This window comes from Callionymus lyra, chromosome 19 (genome assembly GCF_982586985.1).
Source record: "Callionymus lyra chromosome 19, fCalLyr1.hap1.1, whole genome shotgun sequence".
Taxonomy (NCBI): Eukaryota; Metazoa; Chordata; class Actinopteri; order Syngnathiformes; family Callionymidae; genus Callionymus; species Callionymus lyra.
This window is the reverse complement of record NC_141836.1, coordinates 53,840-68,825: the sequence shown is the minus strand read 5'-3', so window position 1 is coordinate 68,825 and position 14,986 is coordinate 53,840. Positions and strand designations below refer to the sequence as shown.

The following is a 14,986-nucleotide window of genomic DNA, read 5'->3' as shown; positions in this document are numbered from 1 at the left end:
ACTTTAAGAAGGTGAGTCTGTGCGCATGCGCAGTTGTTGTTAGAGAGATTTCGCGTTCAACTAGTGGTGTGAAGAACGAGCGGCGTTGGTTGTGGCCGAAACAATAACCTCTCTGTGAGTACAGCGAACAAAGAAACAATATCTGTGCAAGACAACCGTCTGGTCATGTGTGGAGGACCAAACGTTACATTGGTGTCAGAAGCGACTTTTTCGGACCTGCTCCTGAGGCGAAGCTAACGGTTATTAGCAACGAACTTTGCTAACGAACGTCCCCGGTATGTACGGGAAAGTGAAGAGCGAAAGTGAGGAGATGGACGTTGGTGCGAGACGACGGGACCATGCTCAACAGTTAAGAGACGCTGTGTTACAACTCTCAGAAGAAGAATGTGCGTCAATGCGTGCGCCAATGTGCAGCAACTGGGCTTCATCAAGTATCAAACAGATCACACATCACACCTACCATGATTTTGTTCAATGAGATGAAAACTTATTTGATGTTCAATCCAGTGTTCAGGTTGACTTCAGTGCTTATGTTTTAGTAGAAGTGAAGCTGTGGTGCTTTAGTTTAATACATGGACACAGCACTAAACTTTGTTGTTGGTTGTTAGTTGTTTTTTTAGATTTTGGGATCAACCGTCACTTTTTAGTAATGGGAGAATTATTTCTCTGCACTGTGCGAGTCGTCCCAGAGCCATTGTTCAGCCTGAAGCCAATACGTTTTTAGGTTGAAAAGTTTGCCCCCCTGAAAAAATGTAATGCCCCCCCTTAAATGTTTTTCTGCAGCCGGGTCTGTCAGTGTTATACTAGATCCACTCAGTATAAACTGTTGTCAACATTGAAGTCAAATCATCTCCAGAAATGATACTTTGTGATGAAGTCTTAATGTTAAAAGAGACAAATGTAATAATATCTTTAATGAATCAATTCATGTACATTTATATCAAACCTGCTATTCCCTGCATGATGGGATCAGAAACACTAGAATTCTACTTTCTCGGGACGTTTTAGATTTACAACGACGACATCATTAAAAGTGTGAACTGCAGTCACACTGCAAGTTTATGTCCATAATCCTTAGATATTCTCTCCAAATGAGAACAATTTAACAGAAGAGTTTAACATTACCTTGGCTGTAGTCATGCTCTGTAGACAGAAGCTTCACCTGCACAGGTGATCTCATTAGCTCGTCCTGTCTCTCCACCTGCACGCAAAGCAACTTGTACTCTCTGCTGCCCTCTAGTGTTGCTAAAACGATTTATTATGTCCAATAAACAAACCTACAGAAAGACTTAACAGTGTGGGTCTTTCTTTTTATTTCAAGGGTCCCCATTTTATCTCAAACATCAATATAGCTAATATTTAACACTAATTGGTAAATATCAAACATGTATGCTTCATTACAGTTGAAACAATTGTTCTCTGGTAACAAATATTTATCATTAAACATGTGTGTTCATGTATGATCCATGGCACTCATCATGATGGACAAATATGATGGAAAAACATTCTATTAGTGTCAGTACAGTACACGAGGTTGGAAATCAACCACGCATTTGCGCATGCGTTGTCCACCTACAAGGAGGTTTATAACGGTCAGACGCGGAAGAATCTACGAAACTATCACTGATAGATTCTCAAAAATCATCTGATATTAAATGATCTTTTCTCTCAAGGATAAGGATGTTGAAGGAGTGACGTCACAGTGTCCACTGTTGAAGGATAAGGATGTTGAGTGTCCAGCTGGAAGGAGCACAGGTACATGTTGTGGTTTATTAAAGTCTCTTTTCATTTTATTGACATCGGTAAATGTAACGCTAAGTTTAAGTGAAGGTATCAAGACCTGTCGCCCTTCCCAGCTATCTTCTAAATAATCCACGGAGGAAAAATTCAGAAAAAAAAGTCTTATATAGATCCAGAGCGGTCCGTAATAGGAACAAAAAAACAAAACAGGCACTCGGGGCGAAGGCAGGGCACTTCTGGAGATCGGGGTCCCAACAGCAACTAAAACAAAAAGACAAAAGGACTCACTTGAGTAAATAAAAGTGCTGACAACGTCAGGAGTATCCAAAGGATTATCCAGTTGTGATTCAAAGGCGAGGAGCGAGATCGAAAGGACAGCCAACCTGGTCTGGAAACGCAATACTCTGGCGAGTTCTTCCGGGTAGAGACGCTCCTTATCAATGGGAAGAACCCGCCACTCCATCATCCCCAGCCGCGCACCTGCCAGCGTCTGTCACTCAAAACACAGGACACATGAAAACGGAAAACCACCTTCAAAATAAAACAAAAGAACATAAGCATGACACTTGTATGTTGATTCTATCAAATGTATTCTGCCTATTTTAAATGTTGACCTTTTTTCTTATAAGAGTAACTGTCAGGAGTCTTGATGTAAAACGTCACTCAAATGTGTCATTTATTTATTTCTCTCACAGGATTCAGAGTCAATGTTCATTGCACAGAATTTCCATCTCCGTCCTGCACTGTCTGTGATGATGGAACTTACATGGACAAATTGAACCGAGAGAAACATGGTTTCAAGTGTCTCGTCTGTACTGAAGGTAAAGTTTGTTCTTCACTAGAATGATGAGTTGGTCAGTATGTAGATGTGATGTAGAATTTGTTATTGACTAACAGGACTGAGAGAGATCAGATCCTGTACCTTCACAGCAAACACCAAGTGTGAACCTCTGGAGGGTTTTTTCTGTGTGGACGGCTCAGTGGACACATGTGTGGCAGCACAGCAACACTCCACATGTGAACCAGGACAGTTCATCATCAGAGCAGGCGAGTTTCACATCCAACATGTGAAATGCAAGAGTGCAGAAACTATAAGACACACACAATGTTCTTCACAGGAACGTCCTCCACAGACACTGAGTGTGGAACCTGCAGTGAAGGAACATTTTCAAATGGAACGTTCACGTCATGTCAGGATCACAAACAGTGAGTGAAGCTTCACAAATGTTTGCTCCAGATGTTTTCTTCTAAACTGTCTCCACTTGTCTTTGTAGATGTTCAACATATCTACGAGAAGGAACTATTTCTTCTGACTCTGTATGTCGAGAAGGTTTGACACCAGGAGAAGTGGCTGGAATTATTGTTGCTGTGATCGTTCTACTGATCACATGTTCTGTAGTTTATTGGTATAAAAAAAGAAAAAGAGGTAAAAAACAAATGCATTCATAAAAATCACATTATTATATTGATTTGTGTTTATCTGGAGTCATTTCCTTGAATTATTTTTCTCCTTAACCAGATGGAAAAGAGTTCAAGAGAAGAAGGAAGGTATGTAAGAATGTTTTTTAGTCATTTATCAAAGTGATTTAATGTTTAAATGTAATGTTGATTAATTTTGCAAATGTCATCACTTGTACAATTAAAATGAATGTCAATTTTGGTTTAATATCTTCAGCACTGCAGTATTTGTGCATCAGAGAAACGATCATTATTTCTTATTAGGAGGTGGCAGTGGGAATGAATGAATGTATGGATTCAACGGAGCATCCGTGAGAATTTCAATTAGTTTGAGCTTTTTTTTTAATCTAAACTGACTTATTTTTTTCTTGTCTTAGATCAATTTATTCATCTGAGAATAAGTCCGATGAAGTGGAACATGTTCCACTGATGGTAGAACCCGGGGAAGACCCAGAACACACTGAAGAAGCATGTTCCTCCACTGGGCTGGAAACACAGGGGGGTCCTCCAGAAAGAGCTGGACGATGTAACTGGGGAGAAGAAAGTATGGACCTCTCTGCTGAAGCTGCTGCCCCCGTGACAAGAATCCAGATAAACAGACCAGAGATAGCAGACGTTGAATATGAACTAATTGGACACGAGGATATTAAAGTAGATTGTTCAGTCATTCAATAGAATGTTTGAGTTTTATACAACATGAAAAATGTGTTCATAAATGATGTGTTCAGTGAACATAACATATTTCTGGCTGTTTTCATTTGCCTGTGTGTGTAGCTTAGTCTGTGATATAGAAAACAGTTTCTGTCAAAGCTTTCATTAATCTCATAAATGGCTGATCAGTTAAACATCAGCCAGGTTTGAGGATGTACTTCACTCCACAGCCGTCAGTGTTGCTTGTTCTTTCACTGCCCTTTTTGTGAGGTCACCAAATTCAGACCAGCACAGATGGACAAAACCCAACAGCACATACAAAGCCACTTGAGAAAGGCAATCATCATGGAGGTGTGTACAGTATATGTTTAGTTAGTTCCTCGTATATTGCATCATAAAAGTCTAACCGTTTACATTTTTATGTTTGACAGACTATCCGATACACAGATGTGGGCTGCAGACCAGAACCTCACGTCCATTGTCATGTGCGTGTCAATGTGTGTCAATGCGCGCGTGTGTCAATGTGCGTCAATGCGCGCGCGTGTCAATGTGCGTCAATGCTTGCGTGCGTGTCAATGCGTGTGCGTGTGTCAATATGCTTGCGCGCGTGTCAATGTGCGTCAATGCTTGCGCGCGTGCGTGTCAATGTGCGTCAATGCGCGCGTGCGTGTCAATGTGCGTCAATGCGCCCGTGCGTGTCAATGCGTGTGCGTGCGTCAATATGCGCGAGTGTCAATGTGCGTCAATGCTTGCGCGCGTGTCAATGTGCGTCAATGCTTGCGCGTGTCAATGTGCGTCAATGCTTGCGCGTGTCAACACACAACACACGCACGCACACATTAAACAAATGCGCACACCCACATTAAACAAACGCGCACGCACACATAAAACACACGCATGCATACACAGACATGCACTGACAAACGCACACACACACGGTGACATGCAAACATAAAACACACGCACGCACGCACACATAAAACAAACGCGGATTTTATAGGTTTGTTTGTGATGTGTAGTTATGCGTTTGTGTGCATGTCATTGGTGTGTGTGCGCGTGCGCGTTTCTTTAATATGTGCGTGCGCGCATTTGTTTTATGTGTGCGTGCGCGCATTTGTTTTATGTGACGTGCGCGCATTTGTTTTATGTGTGCATGCGCGCATTTGCTTTATGTGTGCATGCGCGCATTTGTTTTATGTGTGCATGCGCGCATTTGTTTTATGTGTGCGTGCGCGCATTTGTTTCATGTGACATGCACACATAAAACACACGCACGCACGCACACATAAAACAAACGCGGACGCACACAAAACACACGCATGCACACACAGACATGCACTGACACACGCACACACACGGTGACATGCACACATAAAACACACACACGCACGCACACGCAGACACACACTGACACATGCGCAAAACAAATGCGCAAGAGCACACAAAACAAATGCGCGCGCACAGATAAAACAAATGCACACGCACACAACACACGCACGCACACATTAAACAAATGCGCACACCCACATAAAACAAACGCGCACGCACACATAAAACACACGCATGCATACACAGACATGCACTGACAAACGCACACACACACGGTGACATGCAAACATAAAACACACGCACGCACGCACACATAAAACAAACGCGGGTTTTATAGGTTTGTTTGTGATGTGTAGTTATGCGTTTGTGTGCATGTCATTGGTGTGTGTGCGCATGTGTCAGTGTGTGTCTGCGTGTGCGTGCGTGTGTGTGTTTTATGTGTGCATGTCACCGTGTGTGTGCGTGTGTCAGTGCATGTCTGTGTGTGCATGCGTGTGTTTTGTGTGCGTCCGCGTTTGTTTTATGTGTGCGTGCGTGCGTGTGTTTTATGTGTGCATGTCACATGAAACAAATGCGCGCACGCACACATAAAACAAATGCGCGCACGCACACATAAAACAAATGCGCGCATGCACACATAAAACAAATGCGCGCATGCACACATAAAGCAAATGCGCGCATGCACACATAAAACAAATGCGCGCACGTCACATAAAACAAATGCGCGCACGCACACATAAAACAAATGCGCGCACGCACATATTAAAGAAATGCGCACGCGCACACAAAACAAATGCGCAAGAGCACACAAAACAAATGCGCGCGCACAGATAAAACAAATGCACACGCACACAACACACGCACGCACACATTAAACAAATGCGCACACCCACATAAAACAAACGCGCACGCACACATAAAACACACGCATGCATACACAGACATGCACTGACAAACGCACACACACACGGTGACATGCAAACATAAAACACACGCACGCACGCACACATAAAACAAACGCGGGTTTTATAGGTTTGTTTGTGATGTGTAGTTATGCGTTTGTGTGCATATCATTGGTGTGTGTGCGCATGTGTCAGTGTGTGTATGCGTGTGCGTGCGTGTGTGTGTTTTATGTGTGCATGTCACCGTGTGTGTGCGTGTGTCAGTGCATGTCTGTGTGTGCATGCGTGTGTTTTGTGTGCGTCCGCGTTTGTTTTATGTGTGCGTGCGTGCGTGTGTTTTATGTGTGCATGTCACATGAAACAAATGCGCGCACGCACACATAAAACAAATGCGCGCATGCACACATAAAGCAAATGCGCGCATGCACACATAAAACAAATGCGCGCACGTCACATAAAACAAATGCGCGCACGCACACATAAAACAAATGCGCGCACGCACATATTAAAGAAATGCGCACGCGCACACAAAACAAATGCGCAAGAGCACACAAAACAAATGCGCGCGCACAGATAAAACAAATGCACACGCACACAACACACGCACGCACACATTAAACAAATGCGCACACCCACATAAAACAAACGCGCACGCACACATAAAACACACGCATGCATACACAGACATGCACTGACAAACGCACACACACACGGTGACATGCAAACATAAAACACACGCACGCACGCACACATAAAACAAACGCGGATTTTATAGGTTTGTTTGTGATCTGTAGTTATGCGTTTGTGTGCATGTCATTGGTGTGTGTGCGCATGTGTCAGTGTGTGTCTGCGTGTGCGTGCGTGTGTGTGTTTTATGTGTGCATGTCACCGTGTGTGTGCGTGTGTCAGTGCATGTCTGTGTGTGCATGCGTGTGTGTGTTTTATGTGTGCATGTCACCGTGTGTGTGCGTGTGTCAGTGCATGTCTGTGTGTGCATGCGTGTGTTTTGTGTGCGTCCGCGTTTGTTTTATGTGTGCGTGCGTGCGTGTGTTTTATGTGTGCATGTCACATGAAACAAATGCGCGCACGCACACATAAAACAAATGCGCGCATGCACACATAAAACAAATGCGCGCATGCACACATAAAACAAATGCGCGCGCGCGCACACAAAACACACGGATGCACACACAGACATGCACTGACACACGCACACACACACGGTGACATGCACACATAAAACAAACGCGGACGCACACAAAACAATGTGCGTCAATGCTTGCGCGTGTCAACACACAACACACGCACGCACACATTAAACAAATGCGCACACCCACATTAAACAAACGCGCACGCACACATAAAACACACGCATGCATACACAGACATGCACTGACAAACGCACACACACGGTGACATGCAAACATAAAACACACGCACGCACGCACACATAATGCGTGTGTTTTGTGTGCGTCCGCGTTTGTTTTATGTGTGCGTGCGTGCGTGTGTTTTATGTGTGCATGTCACATGAAACAAATGCGCGCACGCACACATAAAACAAATGCGCGCATGCACACATAAAACAAATGCGCGCATGCACACATAAAGCAAATGCGCGCATGCACACATAAAACAAATGCGCGCACGTCACATGAAACAAATGCGCGCACGCACACATAAAACAAATGCGCGCACGCACATATTAAAGAAATGCGCACGCGCACACAAAACAAATGCGCAAGAGCACACAAAACAAATGCGCGCGCACAGATAAAACAAATGCACACGCACACAACACACGCACGCACACATTAAACAAATGCGCACACCCACATAAAACAAACGCGCACGCACACATAAAACACACGCATGCATACACAGACATGCACTGACAAACGCACACACACACGGTGACATGCAAACATAAAACACACGCACGCACGCACACATAAAACAAACGCGGGTTTTATAGGTTTGTTTGTGATGTGTAGTTATGCGTTTGTGTGCATGTCATTGGTGTGTGTGCGCATGTGTCAGTGTGTGTCTGCGTGTGCGTGCGTGTGTGTGTTTTATGTGTGCATGTCACCGTGTGTGTGCGTGTGTCAGTGCATGTCTGTGTGTGCATGCGTGTGTTTTGTGTGCGTCCGCGTTTGTTTTATGTGTGCGTGCGTGCGTGTGTTTTATGTGTGCATGTCACATGAAACAAATGCGCGCACGCACACATAAAACAAATGCGCGCATGCACACATAAAACAAATGCGCGCATGCACACATAAAACAAATGCGCGCATGCACACATAAAGCAAATGCGCGCATGCACACATAAAACAAATGTGCGCACGTCACATAAAACAAATGCGCGCACGCACACATAAAACAAATGCGCGCACGCACATATTAAAGAAATGCGCACGCGCACACAAAACAAATGCGCAAGAGCACACAAAACAAATGCGCGCGCACAGATAAAACAAATGCACACGCACACAACACACGCACGCACATATTAAACAAATGCGCACACCCACATAAAACAAACGCGCACGCACACATAAAACACACGCATGCATACACAGACATGCACTGACAAACGCACACACACACGGTGACATGCAAACATAAAACACACGCACGCACGCACACATAAAACAAACGCGGGTTTTATAGGTTTGTTTGTGATGTGTAGTTATGCGTTTGTGTGCATGTCATTGGTGTGTGTGCGCATGTGTCAGTGTGTGTCTGCGTGTGCGTGCGTGTGTGTGTTTTATGTGTGCATGTCACCGTGTGTGTGCGTGTGTCAGTGCATGTCTGTGTGTGCATGCGTGTGTTTTGTGTGCGTCCGCGTTTGTTTTATGTGTGCGTGCGTGCGTGTGTTTTATGTGTGCATGTCACATGAAACAAATGCGCGCACGCACACATAAAACAAATGCGCGCATGCACACATAAAACAAATGCGCGCATGCACACATAAAACAAATGCGCGCATGCACACATAAAGCAAATGCGCGCATGCACACATAAAACAAATGTGCGCACGTCACATAAAACAAATGCGCGCACGCACACATAAAACAAATGCGCGCACGCACATATTAAAGAAATGCGCACGCGCACACAAAACAAATGCGCAAGAGCACACAAAACAAATGCGCGCGCACAGATAAAACAAATGCACACGCACACAACACACGCACGCACACATTAAACAAATGCGCACACCCACATAAAACAAACGCGCACGCACACATAAAACACACGCATGCATACACAGACATGCACTGACAAACGCACACACACACGGTGACATGCAAACATAAAACACACGCACGCACGCACACATAAAACAAACGCGGGTTTTATAGGTTTGTTTGTGATGTGTAGTTATGCGTTTGTGTGCATGTCATTGGTGTGTGTGCGCATGTGTCAGTGTGTGTCTGCGTGTGCGTGCGTGTGTGTGTTTTATGTGTGCATGTCACCGTGTGTGTGCGTGTGTCAGTGCATGTCTGTGTGTGCATGCGTGTGTGTGTTTTATGTGTGCATGTCACCGTGTGTGTGCGTGTGTCAGTGCATGTCTGTGTGTGCATGCGTGTGTTTAATGTGTGCGTGTGCGTTTGTTTTGTGTGCGTCCGCGTTTGTTTTATGTGTGCGTGCGTGCGTGTGTTTTATGTGTGCATGTCACATGAAACAAATGCGCGCACGCACACATAAAACAAATGCGCGCATGCACACATAAAACAAATGCGCGCATGCACACATAAAACAAATGCGCGCGCGCGCACACAAAACACACGGATGCACACACAGACATGCACTGACACACGCACACACACACGGTGACATGCACACATAAAACAAACGCGGACGCACACAAAACAAACGCGCACGCACACATAAAACACACGCATGCATACATAGACATGCACTGACAAACGCACACACACACGGTGACATGCAAACATAAAACACACGCACGCACGAACACATAAAACAAACGCGGATTTTTTTAGAATAGAATAGAATAGAAAAGCTTTATTCATCCCCAGAGGGGAAACACACTTTCACAACAGCGCAGATTAAAAAAAAAATATATAGGTTTGTTTGTGATGTGTAGTTATGCGTTTGTGTGCATGTCACTGGTGTGTGTGCGCATGTGTCAGTGTGTGTCTGCGTGTGCGTGCGTGTGTGTGTTTTATGTGTGCATGTCACCGTGTGTGTATGCGTGTGTCAGTGCATGTCTGTGTGTGCATGCGTGTGTTTAATGTGTGCGTGCGCGTTTGTTTTGTGTGCGTCCGCGTTTGTTTTATGTGTGCGTGCGTGCGTGTGTTTATGTGTGCATGTCACCGTGTGTGTGGGCGTGTGTCAGTGCATGTCTGTGTGTGCATGCGTGTGTTTTAGGTGTGCGTGCGCGTTTCTTTGATGTGTGCGTCCGCGTTTGTTTTATGTGTGCGTGCGTGCGTGTGTTTTATGTGTGCATGTCACCGTGTGTGTGTGCGTTTGTCAGTGCATGTCCGTGTACGCATGCGTGTGTTTTATGTGTGCGTGCGCGTTTGTTTTATGTGGGTGTGCGCATTTGTTTAATGTGTGCGTTCGTGCACAGTAAATTTCCAAGTGTCAAAAAGGAAGTGTTAATGTATTTTAACTATTTCATAGACTGGTTTAACTCTTCCAGATGTAACACAACAACAACAGGTGTAAAACGTGGCTCCTCCCCCTGCAGTGCTGTTGTCAATATCCAGAGTTAAAACCCAGGTGTTATTTATTCAGTGTAAAAAGTGAATGAACACTGTCAAGGGTCAATTTAACAATATTCAGTGTTAATATCTTAATATGCTCCGCCCATTTCAAATGATCCAGAAGTTTCTAGAGTAATTGGACCTCATGGACCACCGCCATGTTTCCATTGGTAAAGACTGTGGTAAGTCTCTCCATCTGCTGACTTATATTTAAATGAATTAAACGATTTATACAATTGTATTCACCGTGACTGTACTACCATTCGCTTTTTAGACTTCTAATGTAGATGAATTGCTATGTGGTTCACCAACATTAAGTTACATTCTATTACTTGTAATGCGGTACAGTTAACCTGCGCAGTGAACACCACGTGTAGACACTTGTAACCAATACCACTATGGATTATTGTGTATATTCGGTTTATGGTGCTCGCTCAAAACAACAGATGTATATGCTGTCTGTACATGCGCGCGCCAGTAAGTACGGTAGTTCATTCCCGCGCCACTCCCCCTCTGTCAGGCTTTAGTTTTTAGTAATGTAACCCAGCCGTTTATTTGTCGTTTTATGTTTCAATTATTTTCACTGGAAGTATATAATTAAACCCAGTTGTTATTTTCGTGTTTTATGTTTTATTACTTTTCAATGCATGTATCGCATCAAGACACTGTCGCTTTAAGACGGCCATTGTTTTTTACCTGCGTTCCACGGATGAGACGCGTGGTGTTCAGATGCTTCAGCGGCTCAGAGACTGAGACACGTGTAAGTAAGTAAGTAAGTAAGTAATATTTATTTATATAGCGCTTTTCGAGACCAGGGTCACAAAGCGCTTTAACAATCAAAAACAATACTCAAAACAGTACATACTTCAAAGATCAAGACAACACCGAGAACAACAAGTTCGAGAAATTCAAGGAAAAGCCTGAACAAATAGAAACGTCTTAAGATGTTTCTTAAAGGAGTCAGTAGACTCCATCAAGCGCAAAGAGAGAGGAAGATTGTTCCAAAGCTTAGGAGCAACAGCCTGAAAAGATTTCTCTCCTCTGGTCCTGAGCCGTGTGCGTGGAACCATCAGTAGATTCTGATCCACAGACCTCAGAGACCGAGCTGGGGTGTAAGGCTGGATCAGATCAGTGATGTAAGGAGGAGCCTGACCATGAATAGCTCTGAAAGTAAGAACCAGAATTTTAAAGTTGATCCTGAAAGAAACTGGAAGCCAGTGAAGAGTTTTAAGGATCGGAGAAATGTGAGTTCTCCTACTTGAGCGGGTCAGAATTCTCGCTGCAGAGTTCTGAATCAACTGCAGACGAGACAGCTCCTTCTTGTTAAGACATGAAAACAAACCGTTACAATAGTCCAGACGAGAAGAAACAAACGCATGGATTACAAGCTCCAGATCATGTTGTGACAACATTTTCCTAAGTTTAGAGATTTTTCTCAGTTGAAGGAAACAGTTTCTGGTCAGTTTTCTGCAGTGTTGAACAAGAGACATGTCTTTATCAAATACAACACCCAGGTTTCTCAGGCTCAGTTTGACAGACTGACCTAAGTCACCCAAGTACTGACTCAACCATGGAATCTTATCATCAGGAGCAATCACCAGAGTTTCAGTTTTGTCCACATTAAGCTGTAAAGTGTGCCAACGCTCCTGCAATTTTACTGAATACACTCGCTTATCACTCCTAGGTGAGCCTAAACAAAACGTTTATATTATTGTTTATATTGCTGTGTGTAAATGAATGTTGTGTCGAAGCAGCTATTTAAGTTTTTGTGTGAAACTTGAAGCATTGTTTTATAACTTTATTCAAGTGTATATTTTCGATAGTATTTTATATTGTACTGTTTCACTTTGTTTTGAAAGTAAGTTGCACTTTATATTTTGTTATCGCGTGGTGTTCAGATGCTTCAGCGGCTCAGAGTTCACCGCATCTGTTATTTAACACGCCGATTAAACGTTCGTGCTGTTGTATGGTTAACAAGCGTTGAATGTGTTGAAGGTGCCGTAGCTAAGAATCTTGAATATTAATAAAATAAATCGCCTACCATGACCCACCAATATAGCAAACTTTTTATTGGAATATAAATATATTTTCGTCCTTCAAAATAACAAACAAAATACGTGTGTGAGTTACATTATAATTAAAAAAGCTAAGTTTTAGCGAACTAGCTCTCGTGTTAACGCACCACAGAAAGTTACATTACACGCAATGAAACATTATTTCTGAGTCTTAAAGCAATAATGATATCTTACCTCAATAGACGAGTGACGCGCACCTGATTCCGTCAAGTTATGCACAAACGTGAGGATAAAATGCGATCGATCTTTGTCAACAAGTGTGACGTCATCATCCGGAAGTTGCGTATGCGGCAATTTGAAAACTTTTTAGCTGACGCTAAATTTAAACTAAACTTAACTCGGTCTTTATACAAGCACGCATCTACTATTGTATTCATGGCGCTTTTAAACAAACAAGCACAATATCTCATTGTATTCCTGTGGTGTGACGTCACCGCTGCAGGATCAGTTGATTAGCATGTGTGACGTCACCCCTGCAGACTCGCGATTAATGTTGACAAACGTCACGTAGACGCTCATAATCGCAGCTAAATAAAAAGAAAACATATGTCCATAAACGCAATCTCAATGAAAGCTTCTATTTTCATAGAAAAGCGCACCGGATTATAAAGAGGATCAAGCGAAATAGCACAGACTTTATTTTACTCATTCATAAAACAATGTCAACATTATGGAGTTGAAACACCTAAAAATATACAATATAGTCACTTTTACAGGACCTTTTAAGCATGTTTTAATCCGCGAGAGCTTCTTGACTTCCGCGATGCGTAAACAATCCAAGCTCCAAAAAATTAAAATTAAGCATTTTTACCGATTTATATTCACTCTGTACCTCCTTAAAGTGGTTTGAGGTCGTTAAGCACAATCAGGATTAGAATCACACTGTTGACATTAAACATTTCAAATGAGCTTCATAGTTGTAGAATTACGGTAGCCAAATGAAACAGCGACACGTCACGTTACCAAGGCAACGAAGAGATGGGCGACGCGTCAAATGTAACCCGGGTCGTTTGAATCCGACGTCGGGGGGTGCTCTGTATAATACTGGGTGACCCGTGCGTGTCAATGCGTGCGCGCGTGTCAATGTGCGTCAATACGTGTGTGTCAATGTGCGTCAATGTGCGTCAATACGTGTGTGTGTGTCAATGTGCGTCAATGCGTGCGGGTGTGTCAATGCGTATAGACGTGTGTTTATATGTGTGTACATATATGTGTGTATGTGTATAGACGTGTGTGTGTATATATGTGTGTGTATGTGTATAGACGTGTGTGTGTATATATATGTGTGTATGTGTATAGACGTGTGTGTGTGTATATATGTGTGTGTATAGACGTGTGTGTATATATATGTGTGTATGTGTATAGACGTGTGTGTATATGTGTGTATGTGTATAGACGTGTGTGTGTGTGTGTGTGTGTATATATATATACGTGTGTGTGTTTATATATGTGTGTATGTGTATAGACGTGTGTGTGTATATATATGTGTGTATATGTGTGTATGTGTATAGACGTGTGTGTGTGTATATGTGTGTATGTGTATAGACGTGTGTGTATATATATGTGTGTATATGTGTGTATGTGTATAGACGTGTGTGTATATATATGTGTGTATGTGTATAGACGTATGTGTGTATATGTATATGTGTGTATGTGTATAGACGTGTGTGTGTGTGTGTGTGTGTGTATATACTGTATATATATTGTAACGATCCTGTTTGTTCTGTTCATTAATGTTGCGGGCACTTTAAGAAGGTGAGTCTGTGCGCATGCGCAGTTGTTGTTAGAGAGATTTCGCGTTCAACTAGTGGTGTGAAGAACGAGCGGCGTTGGTTGTGGCCGAAACAATAACCTCTCTGTGAGTACAGCGAACAAAGAAACAATATCTGTGCAAGACAACCGTCTGGTCATGTGTGGAGGACCAAACGTTACATTGGTGTCAGAAGCGACTTTTTCGGACCTGCTCCTGAGGCGAAGCTAACGGTTATTAGCAACGAACTTTGCTAACGAACGTCCCCGGTATGTACGGGAAAGTGAAGAGCGAAAGTGAGGAGATGGACGTTGGTGCGAGACGACGGGACCATGCTCAACAGTTAAG

General features: G+C 43.3%; 1 long non-coding RNA gene across 1 annotated transcript; it reads right to left on the bottom strand.

Annotated features, from left to right (window-relative positions):
- Positions 1–1,519: 1,519 nt before the first annotated feature.
- On the bottom strand, positions 1,520–13,124 carry LOC148058786 (uncharacterized). Its single transcript, XR_015709487.1, has 3 exons — positions 13,063–13,124; positions 2,124–2,230; positions 1,520–2,001 (listed from the first exon to the last, which is right to left on the bottom strand). It is a non-coding gene; the product is annotated as an uncharacterized LOC148058786 (long non-coding RNA).
- Positions 13,125–14,986: the final 1,862 nt, after the last annotated feature.